This window comes from Acanthopagrus latus, chromosome 21, assembly GCF_904848185.1.
Source record: "Acanthopagrus latus isolate v.2019 chromosome 21, fAcaLat1.1, whole genome shotgun sequence".
NCBI lineage: Eukaryota > Metazoa > Chordata > Actinopteri > Spariformes > Sparidae > Acanthopagrus > Acanthopagrus latus.
In genome coordinates, this window is record NC_051059.1 from 2414473 (window position 1) to 2431506 (window position 17034).

At 40.3% G+C, this 17034-nt stretch overlaps 1 protein-coding gene across 6 annotated transcripts in view; it reads left to right on the plus strand.

The window, feature by feature from the left end:
* The window catches only part of fam110b (family with sequence similarity 110 member B), a 56340-nt gene that overhangs the window by 24535 nt on the left and 14771 nt on the right, over positions 1 to 17034 (plus strand). For 3 of the 6 annotated variants that reach the window (XR_005072226.1, XM_037084842.1, XM_037084844.1), the window contains one exon: positions 12422 to 12542. The gene's annotated coding sequence lies outside the window, so the exon portion shown is untranslated. Of the gene's footprint in view, positions 1 to 8795; positions 8968 to 12421; positions 12543 to 17034 lie in introns of all 6 variants that reach the window. The other 3 variants (XM_037084843.1, XM_037084846.1, XM_037084845.1) reach the window with 2 other exon arrangements.

Consider the following 17034-nt stretch of genomic DNA (forward strand, 5'->3'; position numbering starts at 1 on the left):
CTTGATTCACTAGCTTTAATGCAACATAACAAGGAAAAGGATGCAGTCAGAAAATGACCGCAAACATCATTTTAGTTTTGTTTAATCTTTCTGTTGGCCTCTGTAAGTTTTTTTTTTTTTTTTTTTTTCTGTAATTAGTTGCTCTAACCTTCTCACTGACACACCAGGTTGCATTTACACACACACGCACAAGCACATGCACACACGCGCGCACACACATACACACACACACACACACACACACACACACACACACACACACACACACAGAAGAGCTATGTATATTTGTGATGTAGGTTTGTTGGACGTTCAGCTCCATTAGAAGAATTTGGCAGGAATATCAGTATTGGTATCCATCACATGGTTTGAACCCTGTTGCTTGGGCCCTTGCTGTGGGCTCCTGCTCTGCAGCAGCCTGTCCACCTCAGTGCCTGCTGAGAATATGTGGGAGGAAAAGGGGAGGAGAGACAGATTAGTAGAGAAACTGGGGTGATTTGGTGCAATGGTAAGAAGGGATAGAAAGGATGAGGATGGAGAGAGGAAGGACAGAGATAGAGAAGGCAACAATGACTTTCCTCTGTTGTCCCTGCAAAGCATAAATGTATAAAGAAATAGTTCTTTTAAAGGTTTTTCTATAGGCATTTTTGTTATATTTGTAGAAATCTCTTAACATCCAGACAGCAATCAATTATCAAATATTACAAATAAAATAAAAAATATCCAGTATCTGTGGCTGTCGCAGGCCCGGATTAATATTACTACAGTGATTATTGAGCTAGTCTCACAAGAATGGAAGAGAAATGTGCTTGACAGCATGCCATGCTCATTTCAGTGTCTACATTCATTAAGGTAATGTTAAGTGCTGTTTTCTCGTGAATGAATAAGACATGAGGTAATGCTAGTGGAATCAGCTAGCGATGACAGAGATATGCTGTGCTGCCTGTAGAGTAACTGCCAGGCTATGTGGTCTTTCAGACTGAGTTATGTTTGTGACATTATGTATGTTTGCTTGTGATTATATGACTGTGGCATTTAATAGAGCTTGTGGAAAATAACAAACTAGTTGCTAACACAGATCTATGAGAGCTGGGCTGAGCGCTACGATGCAGTTGAAATCTGTGTAGTCTGGCATTTTTCGGCTGGATACTTTCAAAATGTAGCTTGCTCTTGCTGGGTTCTACGACACCCTCAGCTTTAACTGCACTGTGTGCAATGGTCGTCACCTGCTCTCCTTGATAATGTGATGCCCGTTGGCCTAGATATCAGTCTTGGGGTGATCAGCAGATGATATAATATAGAGCTGCACAATGTATCGTTTGAGCATCGTGATGTACGTGTGCACAATAGTCAATTGCAGGGCCTGCAATGTAGGAGGCAAATAAACTCATCTAATTTCAAGGGTACCTGCAGAGTCTGCATGCACAGTGATCCACCAATCACATCAGTTCTTACTCTGTGTGCCAAAGCAGACCACGCCCCTGCACATGGAGTGAGTCACGAAAAACAACATTGAAAAATGAGCAACAGAGAAAATCGCCACAAACAGAGACTTGGGGCCAAAACGAGAAGCAACATCAGTTATCTGGAATTATTACGGCTACAAGAGGGATGATATTAACCAAACACGTGTTCTGTGTCGACAGTACCTTGCATCTGTTGCCACAACTAGAGGTAACACAACTAATTTGTTTGATCATTTATGTCGGTACCACACAATTCAGTATGACAAAAAGAGGTAAGATCAGTGCAGGTTAATTGTCCACAAGATAGCAGCATTGCAGCATAACATAAAGTGCTATTCAGTAAGGTGGGAGACATAATTGATTCTTAGATGCATTGCGGCAGAGACGCGGATGATTCTGAATCGATTTACAAAAATTCAAAAATAGATTTTCTAAATGTTAATTGACAATGTAATGTTGATGGAACGCAAGAGGTGGAACTCGTAATTGGAAAACAGTTTTTTTCTGTTGGTAAAAGAAAGCCAAGTTGTCCCTGCAAGCTTTGGGGCTGTGCTACTAACTTACTTGAATCGTTTAAAATTGTAAATCGAGTTTGGTCTGAAAAAATCAGAGATTCAATTTTTAGGCCATATCGCCCAGCCGTCGTCTCTCCATTGGACCCTCAAGTAGACATCTCGGAGTGGGTGTCAAGGCACCAGCTAAAGCTTAACCTAGATAAGATTAAGCTTATGTTCCTTCAGGGGAAAGCATACTTGCACTGACACTTAGGATGACAATTCAGTCATTCTTGCCAAGCATGACCCTAGCAACCCACTTCTCAAACTGCTCTGCACATCAGAATGATTTGCTACAGCTCAGGGTTCTCATACAGGTGCTTTACCTCACGTCTGGATTACTGCAGCGCCCACCTTGCTGGGGGATTACCTGTATCTGCCATCAGACTTCTGCAAGTAATCCATGATATTGCTGTCCACCTGGTGTTTAACCTTCACAAGTTTTCCCAGCTGTAGGTCAGGCTGGCCACCAACCCAGTGTCAGTGTTCCGGATGAGACTCAACAATCACCTATTTTACAAATTGGACCCCTTAAGAACAGCATTTTCTGTGCTTCTTTACTAGTTTGGTGATATGTGATGACTATGACAGGTTCTCTGATGTTGATTCCCAGGAACCTAAAACAGTTCAGCTGCTCCACCCCATCTCCTCTAATAATAGTCATTTTCCTGAAATTAACAATAATCTCCTCGATTTTGCTGAGATTGAGCAGTAGGTTTGTTTTCTGTGGACTACTCTGAAAGATTGTTGATTTCCTCCTGATATGAACTCTCATCATTGTTTTTAATGCAGCAGCTGCTGGGAGAGCAGCCATAAGTGTACAGGGCAAACAGAAGGGGGCTGAGCACACAAGCCATGTGAACATTTTGATGGTGTTTGTTCCTTTATGTGAAAGATTTTATGCTGCTGTCCTGGCCAGGACTTCCTTGTAAAAGAAGCTCAATGATAATGTTCCTGGTAAAATAAAGGTAAACTAAAGTAATGATTTGGCAACTAAATCAGCAGATTCTTGTGTATAATAGACTGCCTGTCAAATCAGAAAGTAATTATGAAAAAATAGCTACATGTTACAGTGTCTTTTAGTTCAGTCATTACATTAAGGATGTCTCAGTTCCCATCACAATCAGCCTCTGACAGTCTTCTTACAGGAATGTGCATCAACACATAAAATATCAAGTACAGAAAGCACCATTACTAGCGCCATTGGTCCCAGATGTAAAAGAGTAAATGTAAAGATTTTTCGAAAAAAATCTACACAAGTAAAAGTATGCTGCATTACGCCTGAAACACCGTCTGAAGCATTTTGGGGAGCCTCGGACGAGTTTGGGAACAAATCTGTTCCGTATGTTCAGCTGCGTTGGGAGCTTTTGAAACCGCGCAGACAGCGTCTGCTCCGATTCAACATGCAGAGTCTGAGGAGGCTGGCTGTTGGCTGTCTGAGCCATTGGATTCTCTGATTGGTTGTGTGCTAGCTGTATGACCATTCTGATTGGCGGTGTGCTAGTGAATCAGCGCGGTGTGTGGGAGGGGCAGAATCCTGTGTGTGCTTTGTTTTTCTATTCACTCTGTTCAGTCATTTCCTGTTTTCATGTTTTGGAATACTGGCACGAGAGTAGCACCACCCGCTGTTAAGGAGCCTTATTGAGTCTCGCGCAAGTGCAGAATATATACGCTACTGTGTAGTTGGCAGCACGTCAAAGCGGTATGTTCAGTGCAGCTTTTCTGCCAAACGGGTCCGACGAGAGGTAACAGAGTGGTCGGATAAAGGCAGTTGGCTGTTGATTTGAGTCTGGGCGATGTGTGGGGGCCTTCACAACTACTCCAGTACAAGTACAAATCAACAAAGATAGTTATTCAAGTACATGTAACAGAGTAAATGTAACTCATTATGACCTGCCTCTGGCTATACTGTAAGTTTTCCAATCAGCTTCATTGATGGGATTGTATGAAATGCAGAGCTCAGGATATGGACTCCTGCACACTGTCCACTTCACTTGCAATTAAGTTTATTGACAACAACGTACAGGTAATACATCAGGTAATCTTACAAGACGATGGAAGAGGCGGTGTTAAGTAGGGTTGTGGCATCTCATGGCCCAATCAGGCCCAGACAGACCCAATCAGGCCAATGACTGACATGCCACAAAGTCCCATCCAACACACCTGGACCAACAAATCTACACAACTGAATGAACATTGTTTTTAAAAAAAACCAAAACAAAACACCACAGGTAAAGCTCAATCAATGTGTGCACACGACAGAAAAAAGTATAATGGGGTGGCTATAGCTCAGGAGGTAGAGCCGGTCGTCTAGTAATCTAAAGGTTGTTGGTTTGAATCCCGGTTGCATGTCAAAGTGTCCTGTACAAAATACTGAACCCCAAATTGTTCCTTGAGCAATTGTGGGTTGAGCAGTTGGCGCCTTGCATGGCGGGCTCTGCTATCAATGTATGAATGTGTGTGTAAATGGGTGAATGTGGCAAGTGTTGTAAAGCGCTTTGAGCGGTCAGTAGACTGGAAAACCTCTATAAAAATGCAAGACCATTTACCATTAAGACCATTTATAACAGTGTAAATGTAATTCAAAAGTAGGTTAAAGCTTAATGTGTCCTCTAGGTTGGATTTATTTTGGAGTCCCCTTCATGGATGTATCAAAGAAATGTACTGTGAGAACTAGCTAGAAAAGCAGGTAAATCTCATCAGTATTACAGAACAGGCCACCTCATGATGTCACATTAAGAAGTAAGTCATCCAGACTACTAGCATTGTCTAATATTTCAAAACGGCACATTTCACATGAAAATTCACAAAACAATAGGAATTCCCTAGTGCAGAATTTACAGAATCCATCTTCTAGAGCATGTCCCTGGATAAATGAAATTAAATGCAGAGCTGGAAATTAAATGACAGTATTCTGATGTAAGTATTCTTGTTATTAAGTCCAAGGGATAAGATGTCCTGTGGATGTGTTGGTTCTGAATGCATACTGGTGCGGGTGCAGGACGTCTCATTTATTAAAAAAGAAACTCTTGTGAGCACTTGTACCATAGCACTGAACAAACTCTTGCGGTTTGTTTGGAAGAGATTTTATAAAACTCTTCTTGCTGTCAATAAAAGTGGCATGCACTAATACTGTGATGTAGTAGTGTGATAATAGTGTGATGTTTGCTGTTTAAATTCCTCATAATGACAAGTAACTCTGAAATGTCTTTTAATGTTATGAGAGAGAAGGGAAAAAACAACAGCAGCCACAAGCTAGTCCAGAACATTTTGTTCTATACGACCAACTACACACAGTGATGTAACATTTGTGTTTAATACTGCTGAGTCAGGCTGGAGGAGCTAGACTTTCATTGTCACTGAGCTGGAAAAGCCCCTGTCACGCGCGCGCGCACACACGCACACACACACAAAAACACATGTACACACACACACAAACACACACACACACACACACACACACAAAACACATGCACACACACACAAACACACACACAGCTTTGCACTGAGCATGGTCAACACAGATCAGTGTTGGACAAATGGTTTTAGGCCTAACTGAGTAGATGTCAGGCTGTCTTCCTTCAGGATAAGATATGACTATTAACAGAAGAAACACAAAGAACATTGCTCATTTGAGGATAATAGGCCAAATACCATCATGAAAACCCTAATTCTGCAGAAACAACATCATTTTAAAACATAAATGTGCATTATGTTGTCTTTTTTTATTGCAGGACAAAAACAATTCTCTTGGCAGTTGTTGCAGTTCTAAAATTGCATAAACCTGCACTAGACAATCTTTAGCATTTACGAGTAACCATGACAACAGGGGCTTGACAGAGAGCAACAGCTACATAGGTAGAAGAATGTGAAATGAGATATGTAAGCAAATGTGAGTAGTTACAAAGTTATGCATTGTTTTTAGGCTGAGCTTCAGGTTCTTGATATATTGTATTGCATTTAAAGCAGGTTAGGGTTAGTCGTGTGCGTATGTGTGTGAGTGTCTGTGCATGTGTATGTGAATATAACCTGGTGTATCAGAGAGAAGGTTTGATCTGCTAATTATAAACTTACTGAGGCCAACAGATGAAACACAAAGAAATCAAGTGGCGGAGATAAAAGAGATCTGATCTTACTGCACAAAGCTGTGCGATGGCAGTAAAGTCTTCTTTGCAAAGTGATTCACAGAGGATGTTACTCTCAAATATAGATTTACTCGCCAGGAATTTTTGAGAGACCCTTCATAGAGAATTGTCAATATAACATCAAATCAATATCAAGTACAAGTAAAAAATAACTTTCATGAGCTGTTATACATAATAACAACCTCACACTGATTGTGATCAATCATTTCACGCCAATTACTGAGAGATTTGATAGAAGATAAAGGGACCAGTGACAAGAAATTTCTAGGCCTTCACAGAAGCCACAAAAATGTCAGTATTTTATATCTTACATTTGATTTCATTCATTTGATAATTATTCTCATCCAATTTTAATTTTGGCTAATTTTCTATTCAGTTAGCGTCAGAAATGAAAGGGTATCTGTCCTTAAAATGTTAAAAAAGGAATGGTTAGGACTTCAATACCAGGACAGAAGACCAAAGAAGAATGTGTTTGATTAGAAAGTGGCAGGTGAATTAACCAGTCATAGTTTGATAAGTGGATAGAAAAAAACAATAATTGCCCTCGGCCTTCCTGAAAGTAAAGATAGTTTATGATGTCTACTGCTTTGCCAGACAGTCTAACTTGGTAACTTTTGCAGAGAAGTAATCGATTATACAGAATATCAAAAAGACCAACTCCAGCACTGGAATTTACAGAAAAGGGCTGGAGTTGTCTGTGATCTGTCTTGGCTAAAGCTGATCGAACTCCAGTCCACTGTCACCAAGCACCATCCAATAGTGCAGTACACTACAGAGCAATGCTGGTTGAAAGAAATAATATAACTGGAGATAAATGCATGTGACTGTGTAGGTGGTACTGAAACGGAGTAATACAAATAAAAATAATTCAAAATGATTCACTGTATTACGGCTCTTAGTATCAAACACAAAATTATATAACTTATCCAATAGACGGAGCTGAAGTCCCAGCTCAGTTAGTCACAGAGCACACCGCTGTCCTCGCTAGCTGTATCCAACTACCTCATGTCTCACTCATGTTATAAAGTACCTAATACCATAATGAACATAATCAACAAACCTTCAGCTGCTCTTCCTCTGCCATTCTTGTTCCACTAGCTCACTAAAAGCTTTAGCAATACATCCCCTTCACCCTGTGGAAGCCTCTGGTCATATGCAATGAGTACAAAGTGCAAAGCGTGTGCACAGACAGGCAGGTACGAATGTTGACAGACAGGTAGCCTGTCCAATCGTTAAATATGGGGCAAATTAGATGATCTTATTAGAAGCAGCCAGAGTTACTGTACTTTTTTTACTTGTTTACTTTGCTGTCTGGCTTTAAGTTATTTTCAACATATATAGAAAAAAGAAAACCTCACCAACCTTACATTGAAACTAAGAATATTACTATTATATTTTAATTTCCTTGGGATAAGCTCTTTTTATCTACAAAGGAAAGTGGGTGACTTTAAGACTTAAGTGCACCACCCATGGCAAATGTACTACCTCAACCTAAGCCTAACACTAAATGTTGTAAAAAGTCCCCATTAGCAGCTTCATCACTAAGTTTTGTGTGTGTTGTTTTATAATCTGCTCTAGCAATTTCCAGTATTTTGTACACAGATATGATTATGTTCCACAATGATGTGAAATTACATGTTTTTATTTACAATTTAAAAGTTTTCTGAAAGAAGGCTCCAAAACCCTTCACTAAGTACATGCACTTAAGTCTTACAAAAACCTCAGGAATATACTACTCTTCTACAGCGTCCGTTATGTTGTACTGCCTGTTTCTACAGTGGCCCTGAACAGACAAACCAAACACTGGCACAAGGGTGAGATGAAGGGTTTTCATTTGGTCGAAATTTACAAACCCACTGCTTGATGCAACTAAATTCTACACAACAGAGTTTTAAATAATCAGATAATTTGGTTACCAAAATGTCTGATCGACTCACTCAGGGCTTAATTTTGTATTGCGACTGGATTCAGTTGGATCAGGCACTTAATTTGTCACTATCAAAATGAGTAAATACATTCTGTGTACCTGTAATGTGACATATATTGTTCTTATTTTATTTCCCATTGAAGGTACCTGCAAATCAATTGTAACAATTTTGGATTTAATTTGAGTCTGATGTAAAGAAATGGCGAGATGTGGCTCGTGCAGGTCACATGACCTGAACTTTCATGTTAATACTTTCTGGAGTGTCATATTTTGGCAAATGATAACTGTAAGACCAACAAGCAAGTAGGTGTTTGTGCTGTCAAATGGTCATATGGCTAAACTAGGGGATGCGTGAGTAGGTGCACACTGTCCACAGTATTAAAATGGTGTGGAGGAGATTGATATGCACAACACAGAGCATGTCACTTAGCTTGTTGTTCTTAGCCTGCTTGCTATTCATGGGTGTATATAAAACTTTTGGCCACAGTTGCTCCCAGTGAAGCAATCCACACGCTGGACGACAACAGCAGGGATGAGAAGGGACATTCAGTATGATAGATAGTGTTCAATTTGGTCAGCGGCATAATCCACAGTTTTTCCTGAATGTGTGGACTTTCAGACTTTCACTGAGGTGTTGCTGAAGTTAAGAGTTTGTAGTTTCCTTTTCTCCTACTCATGAATGTACACTGCTGTTTGTGTGTTTCAGCTGTGTAGCTGCAGTAAAGCTAGCAGGTCATTTGGTGGGACTCCAGCTCCCACTGAGTGACCATCTGGACCACTGAGCTTCTGCATACACAGACACTACAGTGAGTCAGTGATGGAAAACCAATCACTGTACAGCCAAGTGATGATGTCAGGAAGTAAAAGGAGTAGATATGGTAAGGATTACAACCGGGAAAAGCTTTACAATGACTACAACTGAATGGAAAATAGAAATAATAAATGTAGAACAGGCAAACTAGAAATTGAATAAGCCAATAAGGGGGCTCAGTTCAGTTGTATTGGACACATTATACCCTACTAATCTGTGCTATGTAAACAAACTGATCTACATGTTCTGGAGTAAGACTTCTCCACTGTACATTTAACCCATCTGGCCAGCAGAGGGAAAGCTGTCACCTGAGACTGTCACAAATGAAGCGGGTTTGCACTACTGTTACTTGCCTTGTCTATTTATGTCATTTATAATGTCAAATTGTACAGTTGTCTATTTACTTTTCTATTTTTCTATATATTTATACATGTTTATTCTTTTTATATGTTAAGTCACTAGAGGTTGAGAGTAACGAAATTTCGATTCTCTGCTTGTCCTGTACATGCTGCAGAATTGACAATTAAGTTGACTTTGACTTTGACTTTGACTTGGGGTCTTCTGTGAGAGACAGTGGAGGGGCCTCCGGATAGTTCTTCAACTCCTTCTCAGCTCTGGTGCTGGCAGATTAATGGACCACTGACCTTGACCTGACATCAGTTTTCAGCTTGTGTGGAGGCATAGTGTGCAATGGCACTATGATGGAAAAATCGCATCATTCGCCTAATCCTCCAAAGCAGCCTCGCTGAGCAGCAAGGTTGATTGTATTCACACTTAGGGTCTTATTTAGACGGTCTGTATTGCATGGTCTATAGCGCATGATCTCAAGCGCAAGGCGCTAGTGCGTTAAGGGTGTGTCTGGTTAAACGACAGTCCGGGCACAAAGCGAGGTGCACGGCACAAAAAGGGTGGAGGAGGAGCTGCTGCATGTCCCTCTGTGTGTGCTGATATATCCATGAATCAGACAGGACGGGTCATAAAAAGTCATCCTCATCATTAACAGTGGGATGAGAGGGATAAATACGTTCTTATTTAGAAATATTAATGACATTATCTGTAGAGATCCTCCAGCAGCAGAAACCATGTGTATCTCTACATTAACGTGCACATTTGTGCACGAGTAACAGCTTATGTACTTCATTGGATATTTAAAACTTTTCACTGACCGACAGGATCAGTTAGTGTTTCATGTCGATGTATGTTGTGTGTTCTTTTATGCATCAAAAGGTTACACAGTCCAGATTCATACAGTAAAATAGCCTGGAGTGAAGCAGCTGCTCCGAGATCCTGTCAAACATATTCATTTCAGAAGCTACATGTTTAAATCTCCTTTGGAGACTTTCTGACTACAGCTTTTAGTTTCACTGATTAAACGTGCCAACATATTTGTTACAGTGACATTACTGTGCATGGAAATGTTTTAGATAACTCAAAGCATCCTCTCAAATCATTAAATCAGAGTGAATGCATGGTGTGAACCTACCTGTGTAAACCCATTTTACTATCTGAATTATGCAGTCTTTAACTGGCAGGAAACAGGCTTTGACTTCAGACCAGCTTTTTGTTGGTTGATGGCACAGTCACTTTCTGTTGCTATTTACACAAACTTGGGCATGAAAGTGACAACTGCGCCAGTCTGAAGCGAGCAGTGACATTTGTGTGCCACTTTGCACCAGGCCTAAGATAGAGTCTTTTAGTGTATATAATCAATCTGCACAGCTGTCAGCACGTTCGCAGCCGTGTGGCTTTCATGTTTTTCCGTGTGGTGTTTGTAACATGCAAGACTCCAGCTTTAAGGCATCTGTGATGACGTGAGCTGTGAATGTGACAAATGACTGGATGATGGAAGTCCATACATCACATACCCACTAGATACTAAGGTGGCTTATTTTTGTCTCTTGGCAAAGCAGTACTGCTTTCTCACTAAAATACTGACATGATAGTATGGCGTTCTTTGGCTCAGTTGTGTGCATCATAAACCAAAAGTCTTCATTGTCAACTACACTGTAGGGCTGCAAGTTTTTTAAAATGAAGCAGGTGATAGATTTTGTTTTTTTCTTGTTTTTTTGCCCCTATTGGCTGGGAATCGGGTGCTAGCCAGTAGCCACACTGCTTGCTGCCTGTGCCTGCCTCCGTAGAACCAACTGATGAGAGTATGAGAATTCCGATTCTTAAGTGAAAATATTTTTCCCCCATTCCCACTAGCTTGTGACAAACTGGACCAGACAGCTGGGTCAATTCACTCCAGCTGTGGTCCACTTTGTATACACTCAGTATTGTTCATGGCCTTTGTTAGTTGTTGTGCTCACTTGCCATTGTTATCATACTTGAAGATTCAAGATTCAAAACTCATGGACGTATTGTCTGTGAATGCAGCCAATAATGGATATTTGTCTTCATTGCTATGCGTATAAAATAACACAAATGACACAATACAAGTAGTATTTTCATATAGCAGGAACATTGAGTGTTGCAAAAGTCCTAACAACATTAGCACCCGCACTATGATGAGAAAGGCATCCTACATATAAACCACAGATTGGGAAAAGAGATGGTTAATGGGTATGAAAGCAGGGGTGATGCAGAGTTTTTACTTCAAGCCTAATTTCTAGGGGTTGGCGTTTTTCAACTTGTGATTTTAGTGAACAATGTTTAAAGTACAGAGCAAATTCTGTACATGTGCCACAAAATAATCAAAATCATCACAATTTGAATTACTGATTAAACACACACTGCTCTGCTGTGTTAACAGCTTTCACTTTACTGCTAACTTTATACTCACCGTCACACTCGCACAACCTCTTTTTCTCTCTTTCTTGACTGCACCTTCACTAACACTCAAAACCTATGAACCTTTATTCCTAGAAGGGTTACATTCTAAGGTGCAATTTTTCAAAAGTTCCCATATGCATTGGGACATGCATGTGACATGATGTTCTACAAAAAACATTTCCTGGCCATTATTCAACACCATAACTCAGGACAACAATGAGAAATTGACACCATGTTTCACATTTGGTCAGATACTGAATTGGTGACAGTAATCTTGGCTCTGCACTTTGAAACTATGCTGATTGTAGAGATCTTCTGTGCTGCTGGTTAAGTATGTGTGAAGCATCCATGTGTTATAATTTGCAGCTTCTTTAAGTTCTGTCAGCATCAGTGTCATTGACCAGATATCTTAACATACAGGAGGACTTTGACTGTTTTTTTGTTTTCAATCAACTTCAACTTGAATGGTGCACAGATGTACTTAACCAAGAACATTTATTCTCGTTTGTGGGATGCACAATATGGTTGCTTATATCTGCTATTTTTAGGATTATCATTGGACAGAAGGTGGGGGAGAGACAGAGGGATGACAAGCAACAAATGGCCACAGGGTAGACTCCAACCCAGGGCCACTGCAGCGAGGACACAGCTCTGTACATTGGGCACCATGGGTGTGCGACTGACACAGCCTCCCAGTTGAATCAGTCACATTCTTTGGATGAATTGTTCATTTATGTTTCTTTTTTCAGCAGCTGTGACACCCACTGCCCACCTGCAGCACCTGGAGGAGAAGGGGGAGGCGTCGAGTTCCAACAGCCAAAAGCTTGAAGCATACAAGTAGTCAGTTGGACAGCTGGCCCAGACAAACTGGTAAACCTTTTTTATATCACAAAATGTGAAAGTATTTCTGTGTATTAAGTTATACTGAGTAAAGAAAAGCCAAAAGCTCTTACTTTTCTGTTGTAGCTTTCGACCTTTGTGCGAAATTTGGTTAGCTTTCACCCATGGTCCAGTCTAAGCTATTTGTTTTTATTAAATTTAGAGGCTTGCTGTGATGCCACCATCAGGACAATTGTCTTGTGTTTCATGTGGAAGACATCTTCATAGCTTCATTTGTCGACTCAGGGAGTCACTGTCCAGGCAGCTGTTGTCAAGGCAGATTTCAAAAATGGTCAAAATGTCTGAAATTCTGTCACCTGAACAAAAATCTGATATTACATAAATTGCATCTTGACAGCATGGAAACGTTGGTGATTTGTTTTTAACTTAACTTTAAGTGTTTTGCTTCGTAAGAGAAAATCTGATGTTTAAAAATGCCACTCTTACATTGACTCCAGTTGTTCCCATGAGAGCAGAATTCAACATGTTCTCAAAAATTCAGTTTTTGAGATAAAATTCTGATATTTGCCAAACTTCATCAACCATGACCAAAATATTCTCAAAAGGAAGATTGAAAATGTATTTAGCAAGAATTTGATAGTATACAGTCAAACATTCTGATGCATTGTGGGCTTAATTTTTGATAAATCAAAAATCTGAGAAACAAGTTTTGTGGAGGACGTCTGAAGATGCTCTCTAGCAAGTTTGGTGACCATTGAGCAAAAATTGTGGGGGGAGGAGTTTTATAAGTTGTACAGGTTTTGAAAAAAACTGAGTGATGGATAATATTTTTTAATGAGTTTAAGTGGACTAAAGTTTCAGCAGTATTGGGGCTACAGTTTAGGGAAAGTTTCAAAACTGTAGCATGTACTGTTGATTTTGTAGGTATTTTTAAAGTTTTTGAAATTTAAACACTTATTGTGTTCCTAGGAATACAATAGGGTCCTGGCAGCTTAGCTGATCCTGATCCGTAGAGATGTTCTAGGCAAACACACACAGACACACAGACAGGGATTCCTTGCTTTTATAGAGAGATAATTTACTGACGGTATCATTGTAGTCCAAACAAATCTGACGTTGCACACCCTTAAACCACGCAGCAGCCATGTTGAAAATCTCGGGTCAGTCTGGTCCTGATCTCCAGAGATATTTGAGGCACACACACACAAACACACACACACACACAAATAGACAGACTGACAGAGATTTCTTGCTTTTATTTGAAAGAATTTGAGAATGTAAATGAAAGTTGTCTGGGCATAGAACCAATCATCTGCTTATGTTAACACCACCAGATGAGAGTCTAGAAATGAAATTGTGACCTAAGGCTTGAATGTCAAATGAAATTCTGGATGTGGAGAATCTGTGACAAGAATTTTCTCTGGGAACCTTTTCCACAGCAGACGTAACTAGTAAGAGCAGAGAAACAACAGGTGTCGGCTAACTAAGAATATCAATAATGGTTGCATTCCTTTTAGGTGAGCCAGTTCCAGGGTCCCAGTGCACTTTAATGGAACACAGCTTAATGAGGATAATTAGAAGCATGTGTTTTACTTGGTATGACAATTCAAAAAGTTGTAAAAAGCCTTATAACAAGTAAGCTTTAAATGTCCACGTAGACCACGTCACACAGCTGAATGAAGCATGTCAGTAAAAACACTGACATCCACTGGTCTGTATCACTCTATTCCTCAGTACCTGTTGATTGGTATTAGTTTAACATGTAAAATGTGTTCAGACTTGTGTGAATCAGTTTATTGTGCTCAACCAGGTCATTACAAATCAAAAACTTTAGAAGAACTATGATGAATACTGTTGTGAGTGTGGGGGGCTTTGGCTCTTGAGTGCGGTTCGATCCCCAGCAGTACTCTGCTGCCTCTGCTCAACATGCTGCTAACACAGGAAATAGAAAGAGCTAGAGGTTGTGTGTGTGTGTGTGTGTGTGTGTCTGTCTGTTTATTGTTTTTTGGCTGTATGCCCAGATGTAATGGATGGGAAAGAGACCAAAAACAAGGGGAAAGTTAGAGTCAAGTTCAAGTTAATATTCAAAATATTTTCGATACATTGCACTGATACACCGATCAGAGTTGACATGTTAGAAGCAGGAAAAATGGGCAAGCGTAAGGATTTGACGGCCAAATTGTGATGGCTAGACGACAGTTTTTCCAGGATTGCAGCTCTTGTGGGGTAGGAGAGAGAACCAGCGTACCTGGTCTGATGGATCATGTTTTCTTTTACATCACGTGGATGGTGGAGTGTGTGTGCGTCGACCTGGGCAACACATGACACCAGGATGCACTATGGGAAATAGACAAGCTGGTGGAGGCAGTGTGATGTTTTGGGCAATGTTCTGCTGGGAAACCTTGGGTCCTGCCATCCATGTGGATGTTACTCTGACACGTACCACCTACCTAAGCATTGTTGCAGACCATGTACACCCTTTCATTGCTGTGGCCTCTTTCAGCAGGATAATTCGCTGTGCCATAAAGCAAATATGGTTCAGGAATGGTTTGAGGAGCAAACGAGTTTGAGGAGTTGACTTGTCCTCCAAATTTCCCAGATCTCAATCCAATTGAGCATCTGTGGAATGTGCTGGACAAACAAGTCCAATCCATGGAGGCCCCATCTCGTAACTTACAGGACTTAAAGGACCTGCTGCGAACATCTTGGTGCCAGATACCACAGCACACCTTCAGGGCTCTAATGGAGTCCATGTCTCAATGGGTCAGGGCTGTTTTGGCAGCAAAAGGGGGACCAACACAATATTAGGCAGGTGGTCATAATGTTATGCCTGATCGGTGTATGTGTTCAATGTGTGCTCCAGGTATCTGTAAACCATGCAACACTATAAGGTGGCCGTCAGTGGAGTTTCACTGACAGCCACGCTCAGTGGAGTAGAGAGCTACAGAACTGGATTTCTGCTACACTTGAGTGGCCGAGAAAAAGACTGAGAGCGATAATATATATAAATACAATTATATTAGGTGTATCACAATCAGTGTTAAGTTTGTGAATGAATACTAAAACAATAAAATGTAAATTAAACACCTAAAACGAGACGAAAATGGGCTAAAAATAGATCTTTGATAATAAAAAGTATGATGAAATGTATAGTTTGTTTTCATTGGCACTCAGTACCTCCCTGTCAGTGATTGACATGTAGATTCCCAGAATCCCAGGAGATGTTAAAGCTGCTGATTATGCAGAGGCATATGTATTTAATGAGTTTAAAGAGAGAATACGTATTGACATATTGAAGTTTACTAAAATCTATTGCTTTTTGTTGACTAAAGCCCCATTCACACTGTCTTTTCAAGGCAGGAATCTTGCATCGATATTCTGCAAGCTACTGCTCTGACATGCAGGAGATACAAAAAATAAAATAGAATAAAAAAAAACATTCAAGCTGCTGATTAGACCTCAATTAAAAATCTTGCCTGGGCACTATCCCCCCACAGATCCGACCTGGGAACACTGAGGTGAATGGACCTGCTCTAGTTTTCACCTTATTTTTTTATTAACAGAAAAATCTACACACTGACAGAAACACAGAGAGGAAACAAAAGTTTAAAGGATTCAAACATGCAGTATATACCCCGTGTGTATACTTCTGTGTACTGTTTCCCCATTTCAACTATCCTTCAACCCGTATCTGATTCTTTGGTAAACAGAATAACAAGTCAGTACAATTCATAAAGCCAAAAATGAACAACAGCCAGAGAACAGTGCTCAGTGGGAAACAATAGGCCTGCAGGCAACTAGGACCGAGCCCACTATCTCGCTCTCATGACTATCATGTGTTTAGAGAGAGAGAGAGAGAGAGAGAGAGAGGGGTGTGTGTGTGTGTGTCTTTGTGTGTTTTCTGTATGTGTTGATTTTTGAAGTAAGAGACACAGTATCATGGCAGTGTTTCTTTTTCCCATCTGAGATGGGATAGAGATAGAGCTCAAAATGGGTTCACTGAGTATGTGAAAGTACACTCCAGGTAAGAAGAAAGAAGCGATAGAAAATGTCTGCAGGATATTGCAAGTAGACAAAAGATTTGCTGTTTGTCTGGCTTTTCTCTGTTTTTTTCTGTCTGATACCGAGTTCTGCAGGAAATGAGCAGGACACATGTTTCTAATCCAAATGAAATCAGTTCTTCAGTGTGTGTCTTGATCTGTGTTGTGTGTCTTCATTGTTAAGTAGAAACATATGGCCACAGAGAAACCACAGAGTAATGTATTACTCTCTCAGTTCCCTATAAAGTTCTTCGATGCTACACGCCATATGCATGGGTCTCAATCTCATTTTCCAAGATTTTGATTGTTAAACAAATGGCAAAATTGATTTTGTAATAATATTATAACCAAGAAAAGGGTGGAAACCAGGATAGCACAGTGCAGTAAACAGCATGCATTCACTACAATGTCTGTAATGAAGACAAGCCTAAGGGCACATTTGTACAGTGGGTGACAAGGGCAAATGTGCTGGAACTTAAAGA